The following is an 11,842-nucleotide window of genomic DNA, read 5'->3' on the forward strand; positions in this document are numbered from 1 at the left end:
GTCGAATGGTGTGTTTCTTTTTTATTCACTCTTGGGATGTGGGCATTATCAGCTGGGTCAGCATTTATTGCCCATCCTTAGTTGTCCTTGAGAAGGTGGTGGTGAGTTGCCTTCTTGAACTGCTGCAGTCCATGTACTTGGTTATTCTAATTAGACTTTGATGGATTTAATTAATAACTAGTTTATTACATATTAAGTTAAATACATTTTTCAGAAGTATGACTAACTGCTGAAGTCATGCTGATTTTCACTGTGTCTGTCACAATTAATATCTTTCATCACCACTTTCGGCGACTTGTACTTTTGCAGACATTAACTCTTTAAAACCCTTAGCCTACAGTGGACCCCAAACTGAGCATGTGTAAGCTGCTTAATGGTGAACAGGTGCCACTTGGTAGGACTGTAAATGACCCCTCAATCAGTTGTCAGGTTTATTTGACTTTGCAAATTCTCTCCCCTCTGGCTTTTCTACTCCTTAGCAAAATCTAGGCTGGAATATAGCTTGGTGTTCTCTTTACCCAGTACTGATAGAGGGTTGCAACTCTTATTTACTTAGTTATTTTTGCAAAAGAAAATTCTGTTGCTTTTACATCGTTTTGCCACTCATGGAAAATAATTCAAATTCTGTCTTATTATCCCTTTTCATTTCCACAGCAGCAGGAAATGGAATGTGCATGGTCATTTTGCCTCACCCAATAATTCAAATATGCAGACTGCTTTTTTCTTCCTCCCTGTTCCTATCTTGCTCTTTCTTTCAGTGGCTGCTTCTGTTACAGGCCTGAAAATCTGCACATTTGCAATGACACCAGTCTGACACCATGTTTCAGGTGACGTATGTTTAATGGCTCCCACAGACTACACACAAAGGCACTTACAGCTGAGGTAGAGGTCACATGATGATGGCAAGCCAGCCATGATGCTGAGGCCACAATTGTATTTCACCAAACAGTTATGTTGTTGCGTATGTGGCACTGTTAAAGAAAGATAGAACTCAAGATTATTAACAATTTTCATTTACATAACATTGTTGATATTCTTAGAACATCCCAAAGTACTTCAATTATTTTGATATATATTCCTTTTATCAGTGTGTGTAGCAGCCAATTTACACACAACTTGAGCAAAAAAAAAGCAATGATACAAAAACTAATTAATCTGATTTTAGTGTTCAGGTTTAAATAGTGGACATGGTTGACAAACGCAGCTCCGTACTTTGCTTTGAAAGCATAATATTTCAATAAATTATATCGACTTCAATAGGCAGATAAAATGCATTGAATCATCCTGAATATGAGACCAGCACTGGGATTCTTGTGATGCAGTGGTTATGACCCCATCTCTGAAACAGGAGGCCTGGGTTCAAGTCTCATCTGTTCCAATGGTGTGTAATAACATCTCTAAACAGATTGATTTGAAAATATCTATGAGGCCAGCACTGGAATTCTTGTGGCACAGCAGCAGTGTCCTAATCTCTGGGCCAGGAGACCAGAACTCAAGTTTCATCTGCTCTAGAGGTGCATAATAACATCTACGAGAATATCTGGGGAAAAAAAAATCTATGAAACCAGCACTGTTCAAGTACAAGTTCTTATTGTCCTTTAGACATGAAGCATTACGGTTACAAATGTTAATATGCAATAAAAGAGTAAAGGGTTGCAAAGGACTAAAATATACTGAGTAAGAAGAGATAGTCAGTGACTTCATGGTATTGAATAGGCATCAGCCATTGGAAAGGATTATCATAACTTTTGCCACTTGCTATGTATAATTTACTAATCTTTGAAATGGTCAAATCTGAATTTCTGATTCATGATTCTAAAAGGCAAGGTTGCCCAACTATAGTGCAAAATCAGCATTATAGACAACCAAGTGTTACACAGCAAATATGCTAAGCACGTAGAATCCATATGCGGGTATAATTCTGCGACTAGATTGATGCGTACACATTGCACTTGACTAAAATCAATAACATCTTTAATTTCAAACAGTCCATGCTGGAGCCAATAATTCTCTCGAGTAAGGCAGTGCCTGAGGTAGCAGCCTTGCACATGCTCTTACTCAACATTAGCTTCGATCAAATGCATACATAAAACAGATGGTGAAATTAATTCAAATGTAACAGCTGTCAGCAACCTGGATTTACATGCACTGCAATTGGAAAAAGAAAGTTTCAAAATATTGTTTGGCTTTGAATACAGGCATGTGTAAGATGTATTGGAAATTGCATTTATGATTTTTCAAAACTCGTTCAAAATTAGACCGCTTTATTTTTGAAGGATATACCTAACACATTCTATGCTGAAATTGAGAGTTTAATGGACAGAATTCCTGTAATTTCAAGTCCCTTAATGGCATGTAGTGTTTTTGAAAATTACTTGGAACCAGATAGTCACAATTTAATGTCCCAGTTTGACACTGATGTGGGTGGAGCAATAGTGGTGGTATCTGCTGCAGCAAGAGAAATAAGGACTGGCATTCTCTCGGGATTCCATCTCCCACAATATAAAATATCACTTTTCTGAAAAAGCCATCACCATAATGAACTATTTATATCCAAAACACTAATTGTTTTTGTCTTTTCAAATATGTGCCGTGTAATCAAGCATTTGCTGATATTATTGATTTTACAAATTGAAAGTTTTTACAATAATATCCACAATATTGGATTTGTAAATCTTAGCCCGAAGATTGCAGTTGACATGATGATGGAACTGTCAGCATTTTTCAGTGAAACAGACAGGAATCTCTGGGATCTGCGTGCATGTAGATAAACTTAGAAATCCAGACGTTACTGTCACTCATTATCTACTCCACAGCAAGATGCACAATTGAAATCAGATAGCAATTTTTAGAAATCCCTAAACTAATGAGAACTTCCCCTTTAACATTGTGATATTGCTGTGAACAACTGGAAAATGTTTTTGCTTTCTTAATGAGATATAACAGGATTTTTAATGAAGTTTTAAGTCATAATTATTCTGGAGTAACCTCTCTGACGCTAGAATGCTTTTTTTGACTCTAATATCAAGTAGTCCCATTATGATAAAAATCCAAATTTCTTAAATGTGATAGGAGACTTTTTGAAATTTATGATAGTTCTGATTGTAATGTGCGCCAATCTTTATGCCAATCTTTAATTTCCTCAGTAGAATGTAGAAAGTGTGAAGGATGAAGGTACATTTTATTTCTGCTGTCTCTAAAGTTTCTCTATGGTGGTTTACTCTCCTTAATAAATAAATGTTGCTGAATGTTTAGAGGTCCCCTCAATTTTCTGTAAGATTCATATTAATGTTAGAAAGGTGAATTCCACAATACAAAGATTGCTTTTGTGGGCAGCTTTCTTTGAGGTCATTCTATTACAAAATTTAAGTGATTATGTTGTTAGCTTTAAAGATGACGATTACATAAAACCGCAAAGCAGTTGCTTAGATAAATAAATTTAAGGAATATTATGTAGTTTTATCGTTTGAAGGCTCTGGCCTAGGTATTTGTGTGAGTGGCCATGCACAGGAACTCATCTCTGCTCATTTATGATAAGAACCATCGTACCTGGCATTCCCTTACTAATGGCATTGTGGGTCTACCTACAGCACATGGATGGCTACGGTTCAGGAAGACAGCTCACCACTATCTTCAAGTACAACTAGGCATGAGCAATAAATGCTGGCCCAGCCTATGATGCCCATGTCCCATGAAGAATTTTTAAAAACCTGATGTTGGATGACAGAGCTCATTGGCAATGAGCTGCGAAAAGTGACAGGCAGCTTTTAGGAGAAATGCAACTGAAGCTTGCCCATAGGCAAGTGAAGAATACGGGATAATTGGAAAGCTTTCCAGATCCACATTCATGTCAACATGTGTTAAACATTTACTTTGGTGGCAGCTCCTACCTTGACTCTCCTAATGCTCTCTAGTAAAGCCTCAGAATCCAATAGATTCTTTGAATCAACCTTCAGAATTCATATTAAAATAGCTCAAAAAAATCTGTCACACAACTAAAACATGTTAAGAAGAAATTTCCATTATGTACTTGAGAAAAATGCAGTGTTGTGGAGATAATCGGGGAATTAAACTCCTTGGATAGCTCTTTTCATTAAATAAAGTCGTGCAGGCATAATGGGCTGAATGACCTTTGTCTGTACTGTAACAATTCTCTGACAGTTTTCAGCCAGAATAGGTGTGATGAACCAAATGGCCTCCTTCTGTGCTGTTGGACTGTATAATGGGCCCTTCTGAAGAGGATTGAACTCAAAACATTAACCGTTTCTCTCTCCACAGGTGCTGCCAGACATGCTGAGTTTCTTCACAACTTACCGTTTTTATTTCAGATCTCCAGCTTCCACCATATTTTGCTTCTATTTAATTGCATGGTCTATAAATTGAGCCATACAGTGCTCACTTTTCAAGCACTAATGGCCTATTGTAGCCCCCAGATGGAAAGCAGGAGTACGATACGCACATGTTGGGAAGGGACAAACAAGAGACATCTTTTTAAGCTGGGCCTGAAGCCTGTGACAGATGTGATAGCACCTTCTTGTGACCATTTGTATATATTTGTATATCTACCAGAATAGGAGAAAGTGAGGACTGCAGATGCTGGAGAGTCAGAGTCGAGAGTGTGGTGCTGGAAAAGCACAGCAGGTCAGGCAACATCCGAGGAGCAGGAGATTCGATCTTTCAGGCATAATAAACTGGATAAGCTGTGTTGATTCTCCTGTGCATATATTGTTTTTAATCTGTCCCTGCAATAGTCACTCTTTCAGCAATTAGATGGAATTCTGGATGCAAAGTAGTTAGAATATTTTTCACTCTATTGTTGTTCTGGATGTTCCAGATAATCAATCAGACAACTGGAGAGAGGAAAAGGCTTAAAATCCTGACCAAAGTAGGCTCAGAAGTAAATGAAACCCTCAAGAATCTGCTTGCTTCTGCTAAACCAATGGACCAACCTGTTCCAGTGCCCTAAACTCTAATGGGGAGAAGGGAGTAAGAGCTGGCTGGAGACAGAGAACACTGTTCTACAAGTTGGAGGGAGTAATTGGGCTACTCTCATGGTGGTAGTTCCAAAACAAATGGTGGTTGAGATGATGTAGGGAATATGAAGTAAATGAAAATCAGGTACCAATATGTAATGCACCAACTATTTGGAAAACATTGACAATCTATTCACTGTTCATGTGAGGAGGCCAGATTGTTTCAAAATAGATCCGACAAATGTCAATCTGCAACTTGAATTAATGAATGAGTCAAAGTTGTATTTGACTGTTAGTACCCACATGTTTCTAGTTCCGTTTCAAAAGCTGCCATTTGGTGCTTCATCAGGCACTGGAATCTTTCAAAGGGTAATGGCCAAAACACATTGAAGTCCTTGCATAAGTTCTGAAAATTTGAGTTCAGAAAGGAGTCAACCACAAAAGGGAAAAAAAAGTCAGTGATTAAGTTACATCTGTAAATAAATGAAAACAAAAGGGTTTGTAAGTTCAAATTTTGAACATTTTGTAGGTGGGAGGAGTGTGCTAGCATACAAAACTAAGGTCCCAAACTCTGCCTGAGGTTCACGCTTCAGTGTTAATTTGCATTGAGTTAATTTGCATCATATACTCAGAGAAACCAACCCTATGGAACAGCCCAACAGAGAAAATAAATACCTTGCCTGAATATAGAGTTCTAAGGAACTGCTCCAAACCCTAATGTTGTGCTGATCTCCAATCCTTCCCCATTCATCCCCCTCCTGCATTGCCCTCCACTCAACTCCTCACATTCCCAGCCATATGTATCAAGCTGTTGTGGCACCAGCATCATCCTCACTTCTCATCATTGTGAAAAATTACTCTCAGCCAGTCTGACAGACTTTGTGCCATCACAATATCAATTAGTCTGAGACCAAATATCTTGAAAGTCTTTGAATTGCTCCTCACTATTCTGGCATGCCTTTAATTGCCAGTGGGAGCTCCAGAATTCCTGGTCAATTAATCTAGTGGAACATCACCAAAGTATGCGGGTAATGTGTCTTCTAATCAAACAATCTACAGGAAACTTGGAGGTAAATGCTATTAGTTCATTATTTTGACTAATCTATAAATACAGAAGCAATATCTGGGCACAATATTGACAGCAATGTGAAAGATATTGAAAAAAAATGACGTGAATACATTAATCAACTAAACATTTTGAATGGTAAAAATGATTGAAAACATAGTTGGAACTGCTGATGGTGTTCATTTAAAGAACACTGTGGCTGTATAAAGTAAGCGGTTTAAATTTAAAGAAAGGCACTTAAATCTGGAATATTGCTTAATTTTATGAGCATCCCCTTGCAGGACAATATCTCACATGCTGAGAGCTCACTTTCAGAACATCAATATAGTTTTAGTTCTGCTGCTCTGTACACAGTTCATTTAGGTGAAAATAAGCTTGAAAAACAAAACTACAAGTGGGCAAAATCGCTCTACCTAGGCCTCCCAATCACCACACACAGGCTGTGTCAAATAACTTTTGAAATGATTCTGGAGAAAGAAGAAGTCTGTCAGAGAAGGAGAAATATAGTCTGAGATTGTTATGTATTGTAAAGGATTTGTGCTGCCAATAATGGCAGATGGGCAAAGGGGGAACAAACACTGTTGGGGAGAGCAACCAGTTCCGATCAAACAAAAGCAGTGGATGTGGATGGATAAGTATGCAGCAGTTTTGTTGATGACTCAGAATCACAAGCCGCAATTCACTTGAATGTAATGGGACACTTAAGTCCATTTTATAGAAGAAACAGACTGTCAGAAGTCAAAAAGGTGGCACAAACACAGCACATCAAATAGGTTTTAAAGAGACTTTTAAGAATGAATTGGGAAACAACAAGTTGCAGAGGTTTCAGAATGGAATTCCAAAGAAAAGAAATTAATAATTAAAAAGTTAACATTTTCTTCATTCTCCAAGTCATTCCTTGGCAACCAGTTCAAAAACAAAACCTTGAAGGTGTAATTTCATATACGTCAAAATAAATATTTATGATGCCCTACCTTTCACACCAGGACTCTAACAAATTACAATAGGCTTGCTCTCAAACATGGTACATCAGTTACAAATGGACTACATTACTTAACAATGAGAGGTATAGGTCCAAAGTGGACTGAAAAGAAAGAATGGCATCTGAAATTCACTATTAATATGCAAAATCACCCATCAATTTACATCAAGACACAGAAACTCCACAAATTACAAGTCACCATAGTTACTGTCCAATTGGTGCCACTCCACCATTAGCTTTGAGAAATCACAATTTCAGCATTAACTTCCACTGATTTTCAGAGGACAAGAGAGGATAAAAGGGACTGCTGTATTCATTACATTGGACTGGTGTTCCAATGATTCGTGTAATGCCCATACACCACCATCTTCCCTCAGTATGTCTGTCTGACTGGTAGGAAGGATCCAGCAGTGCTGGCAGTGCAGTGGTAGACAGATAGTCAAGATGGAGTTTCCTTCAGAGCATTCGACATTGACTCCTCACCCTCTGAAGTCTCATGGCATCAGGTTAAACATGGAGCGAGGAAATTTCCTGCTAATTATCATGTCCTACTCACCACCTCTACAACTGATTAATCAACACTCGCTCATGTTGATCAGCATTTGGAGAAAGCATTGAGGCTGGCAAAAGCACAGGATATACTCTGGGGTCTTCAATGTCCACCACTAAGTGTGGTTTGGCAGCACTACCACTGACCAAGCTGGTTGACTCCTAAAGAACGTTACTGCTGGACTGAGTCTGTGGCAAGTGTTGAAGGAATGAGTAAGAGAGAGAAAAAAAAAGACCTCTTCTTTGCTAATCTGCATGCTGCAGAGGCACCTGTCCATAACATTATCAGTAAGATTGACCACCACATAGTACTTGTGGAAGTCTCTCCTTCACATTAGAATATCCTACATCATGTTGTGTGGCATTACCACAGTGCTAAATGGGATAGACCTTAAACAGATCTACTAACTCAATACTGGACATCCATGAGCCACCATGGGCCATTAGCAGTGACAGAATTGAATTCCAGCACAATCTGCAAACGCATGGCTCAGCATATGCCCCACTCTTCGATTATCATTCAGCTAGGAGATCAATCCTGGGTCAATGGAGAGTGCAGGAGGGCATGCCAGGAGCAGCACCATGCATTATCTAAAAATAAGGTGTCTAAACAGTCTACTTGCAAGCTAAAGTGGTAAACAGATTCCAACAAAGGATTCCACAACCAACATTTCAGATTTAAGCTCTGCAACTCTTCCCATCTGTTGTCAATGGCAGTGGACAGTGAAACAATTCACTGGCTCAACAAATATCCTTCACCCATAATAACAGGGAGTCCAGCACATCAGTGCAAAAGAAAACGCTGAAGCATTTGCAACAATCTTCAGCAGAAGTACCAATTACATGATCCATCTCAGTCTCTCCATATGTCCCTGAATGACAGAGGTTGGTCTTCAGCCAATTTGATTCATTCAATGTAATATTAAAAAATGGCTGTAGGCACTGGATACTGCAAAAACTCTGCAAACTGACAACATTCCAGCAATAGTACTGAACACATGTGCTCTAGAACTTACTGCTCCCCCTTTTAAAAGTACCTTGAAATCCATTTCAGAACGATGCCCTTTAATTACTAGCTTGGAGAAACACCCAAGTTAGCAGATGATACAAAATTGGGATAGGGTGGTCAAAGAATAGAGAAGAGGCCAACCAAAATATGAAGAGAATAGATGCATTGGGAAAACAATGAGTGGCATGTGGTACTTAATATGCAACAAAACAAACTGTGTGGAATGAACTTCCAGTGAAATGGTAGATGCGGATAGAGTTACCATGTTTAAAAGACATTTGGACAGGTACACAAATAAGAAATATGTGAGGAACATGGGCTAAGGACAGGCAGGTGGGACTGGTTTAGTTTGATATTATTATTGGCATGGACTGGTTGGACCGGAGGGTCTGTTTCCGTGCTGTATGATAAAACTTGAGAAGTAATTAACAGTGGAATATAAACAGAACTGCTGCAAGCATTGTAACAGAAACAGCCCAGTTGAATTGGTGGACCCTAGCTGAATCACCAGCTCAGTGCTTATGCTACCAGGTTATGACCTTTTCAAACTGTATTTGAAATGAAGGCTATGCCATTATGGTACTTCACATGGATTCATTAAGAAATAAAATGTAACAAGGCATAGGTACAAAGATGGGTTAACTTTATTTTTGAAGTCTTTGACAAAGCATTTACTGATAAAAACAATAACAGCAGAGTACTTGTATTAATTTCTTCCTTACAGAAGAAGCAACTTTTTCTTAACAAAAAAAAATTAGGTCCTTATTCACAACTGCCAAAGCAGGGCCTGCAGACAAAAACAACTTAATTTCCAGCTCAAGGAAATGGAGTGCCGAACAGAAACCTGACACATCACACATATCTGCAAATCTGGTTTTATCCAAAACACCTGTGCTTACATTGTTCTGCATGGTATAACTGAAAAAAAGTTCAAAGCATAAATTGTGAGCATTTCTTAACTATCAAAGCAGAACCTGCCTTTATATCACAAAATTATTAAATAATTAGAAATAACAAAGATATCTGCAATGGGTTTAAACAAATATGGAATAACATTTGATTTCTTCTCCTGCAATATCTTGATTTGAAGGTGCTGGTGTTGGACTGGGGTGTACAAAGTTAAAAATCTCACAACATCAGTTTATAGCCCAACAGGTTGATTTGGAAGCACTAGCTTTCGGAGTGCTGCTCCTTCATCATCCAACCACCTGATGAAGGAGCAGCGCTCCGAAAGCTAGTGCTTCCAAATCAACCTGTTGGGCTATAAACTGATGTTGTGAGATTTTTAACTTTGCAGTAGTATAAGCTTTTAACTAGAGGTGTGAGAATAGAATGATTGTGAGGGTTTATCTTTCTTTGGTTAGATTCTTTCAATTTTTTCCCCCACAATAACAATATTTATTGAGAATCCTCACCATACAGTTTCTTAAATCTTGTGTTTGCATAAGTGTCATTATTCAGGATGCTTCTGAGATAAAGAAGCATTCACTTTCATAAAACGTCCATCTTAAATGCACAGCCTGCAGAATTTCCCCTAGGCACAATTGAGATATTATACACAATGTTATATCAACTTGACTGAAGTGAAATTGCATTCAAAGTTTCAGTGCAAACTAAGCATCGTAAAGCCATTTATAAAATAACTCCAGCAGTGTAATTGAAATGTAACTGGAAAAAAATCCAATGATGCCTTATGATGCTTGGGTGTGGGAGTATAAGGACAAACATTGCCTTCAGAGTGAAGCTGTAGACTACAAAGTAAGCAGCATTTACCCCTCTATCCTACAAGCCTTTAAGTCCCAAATTACTCTGTTTTAGAGTCTAAATTTTCTTTAATCTTTTCTTTCCACAGAAAATGGTACAGATACCAGGTCTGCCAACAACAGGGCCTCCAACTGTGCTCTCCATCCGAGGTCGAGGCAATTTACCAATGTTACAGGTTCTGGGCAGTGCTACTATCTCATTGTCATTCCCCCTATTGTGGAAATTTGTACTCCTTCAAGGAGACCATTCTAACCTTCTGGCTTTCATTTCAATGGTCAGATCACTAACTGTTGTTATCTTACATGACATGAGGTGAGGCATTTCAGAAGACAGAGTTGCCAGAGGGAATGGATGAATGGGATAGTGAGGTGGGGCAGCTGTAGAAAGCGATGTGTGAGGAGAAGAAATCCCTCTCTTCAACAGGCAGCTTATCCTGATAAAGCCTGCATTTGAGGACTGTCACAAATCCAGGGCTCCACATCAAAACTCCTTCCTGAGAGTACAGCATCACCTCACTCTCATGAAACCCTCAAGCATCCAACTTTCATTAACCTGCCAACAGTGCAAACTGTGCCGAGTGTGCAACTCAGCAGTGGATTAGCTTCTCAACATTTGTCTTCAGTAATGGAGATGGGTAAAACTTGGAGGAGGTAAGGAATGCATTTATTGTCAGACACTGGCATACAAAGGCCAGAGGATTGGGTGGATCAGTGGCTACACAATTACAAGGAGTCAGCTGATGGAGCATCAAAAGGAATGGAGGACCCTGGATTCCATTCTGAGAATCTAGGTAACCTTGTCAGTTCGGTCTCAGTGTTTGTGTCATGACCAGTCATAGCAAGATTGCACAGGCAATGCTACAGCTCCAGGAGGCCACCTGACACCTGACAGCTTCATTTGCAGCTGGATACAATCATAACTCTCATCTCTTTTCAGGGTCAAGGTTTATCTCTTCCAGTTTTGGGAGATAAATTGGAGGGCGGTATGGATTTTAGCATCTTTGTGATGCCTTTGAAGGATCAGATAACTATCTGTCTCACTGTCAGCCAGTCTGTAGGGTCTAAGTGCCTAACACTTCCATCTCCCATGCCAACACTGCTCTAGACAGTAGGCCAACAGTGGCAGACATGCTACTTGCTGAGCGTAGCAGTCCACATGAGACTGCACAGGATCTCAATCCTGGGTTACAGATCCCAGAATCCTTGTTCTAGGAGCAGATGGCTGTATCAGTTGAAGTATTAGCTCATTAGACCAACATCCATCCACACTCCAACCAACTACATCAAAGTTCAGCTTTTTTGCTGTCAACCCTTTGTCAAAACTCAATTCAGATTAAGAGTTGGTACTGATGTTTTAAGTCTAGATTAGAGTGGTGCTGGAAAAGCACAGCATGTCAGGCAGCATCCGAGGAGCAGGAAAATCGTGTTTCTGGCAAAAGCCCTTCATCAGGAATGAGGCAGGGAGCCTCCGAGGTGGAGAGATAAATGGGAGGGGGGTGG

Source organism: Chiloscyllium plagiosum, chromosome 9 (assembly GCF_004010195.1).
Source record: "Chiloscyllium plagiosum isolate BGI_BamShark_2017 chromosome 9, ASM401019v2, whole genome shotgun sequence".
Classification (NCBI taxonomy): domain Eukaryota; kingdom Metazoa; phylum Chordata; class Chondrichthyes; order Orectolobiformes; family Hemiscylliidae; genus Chiloscyllium; species Chiloscyllium plagiosum.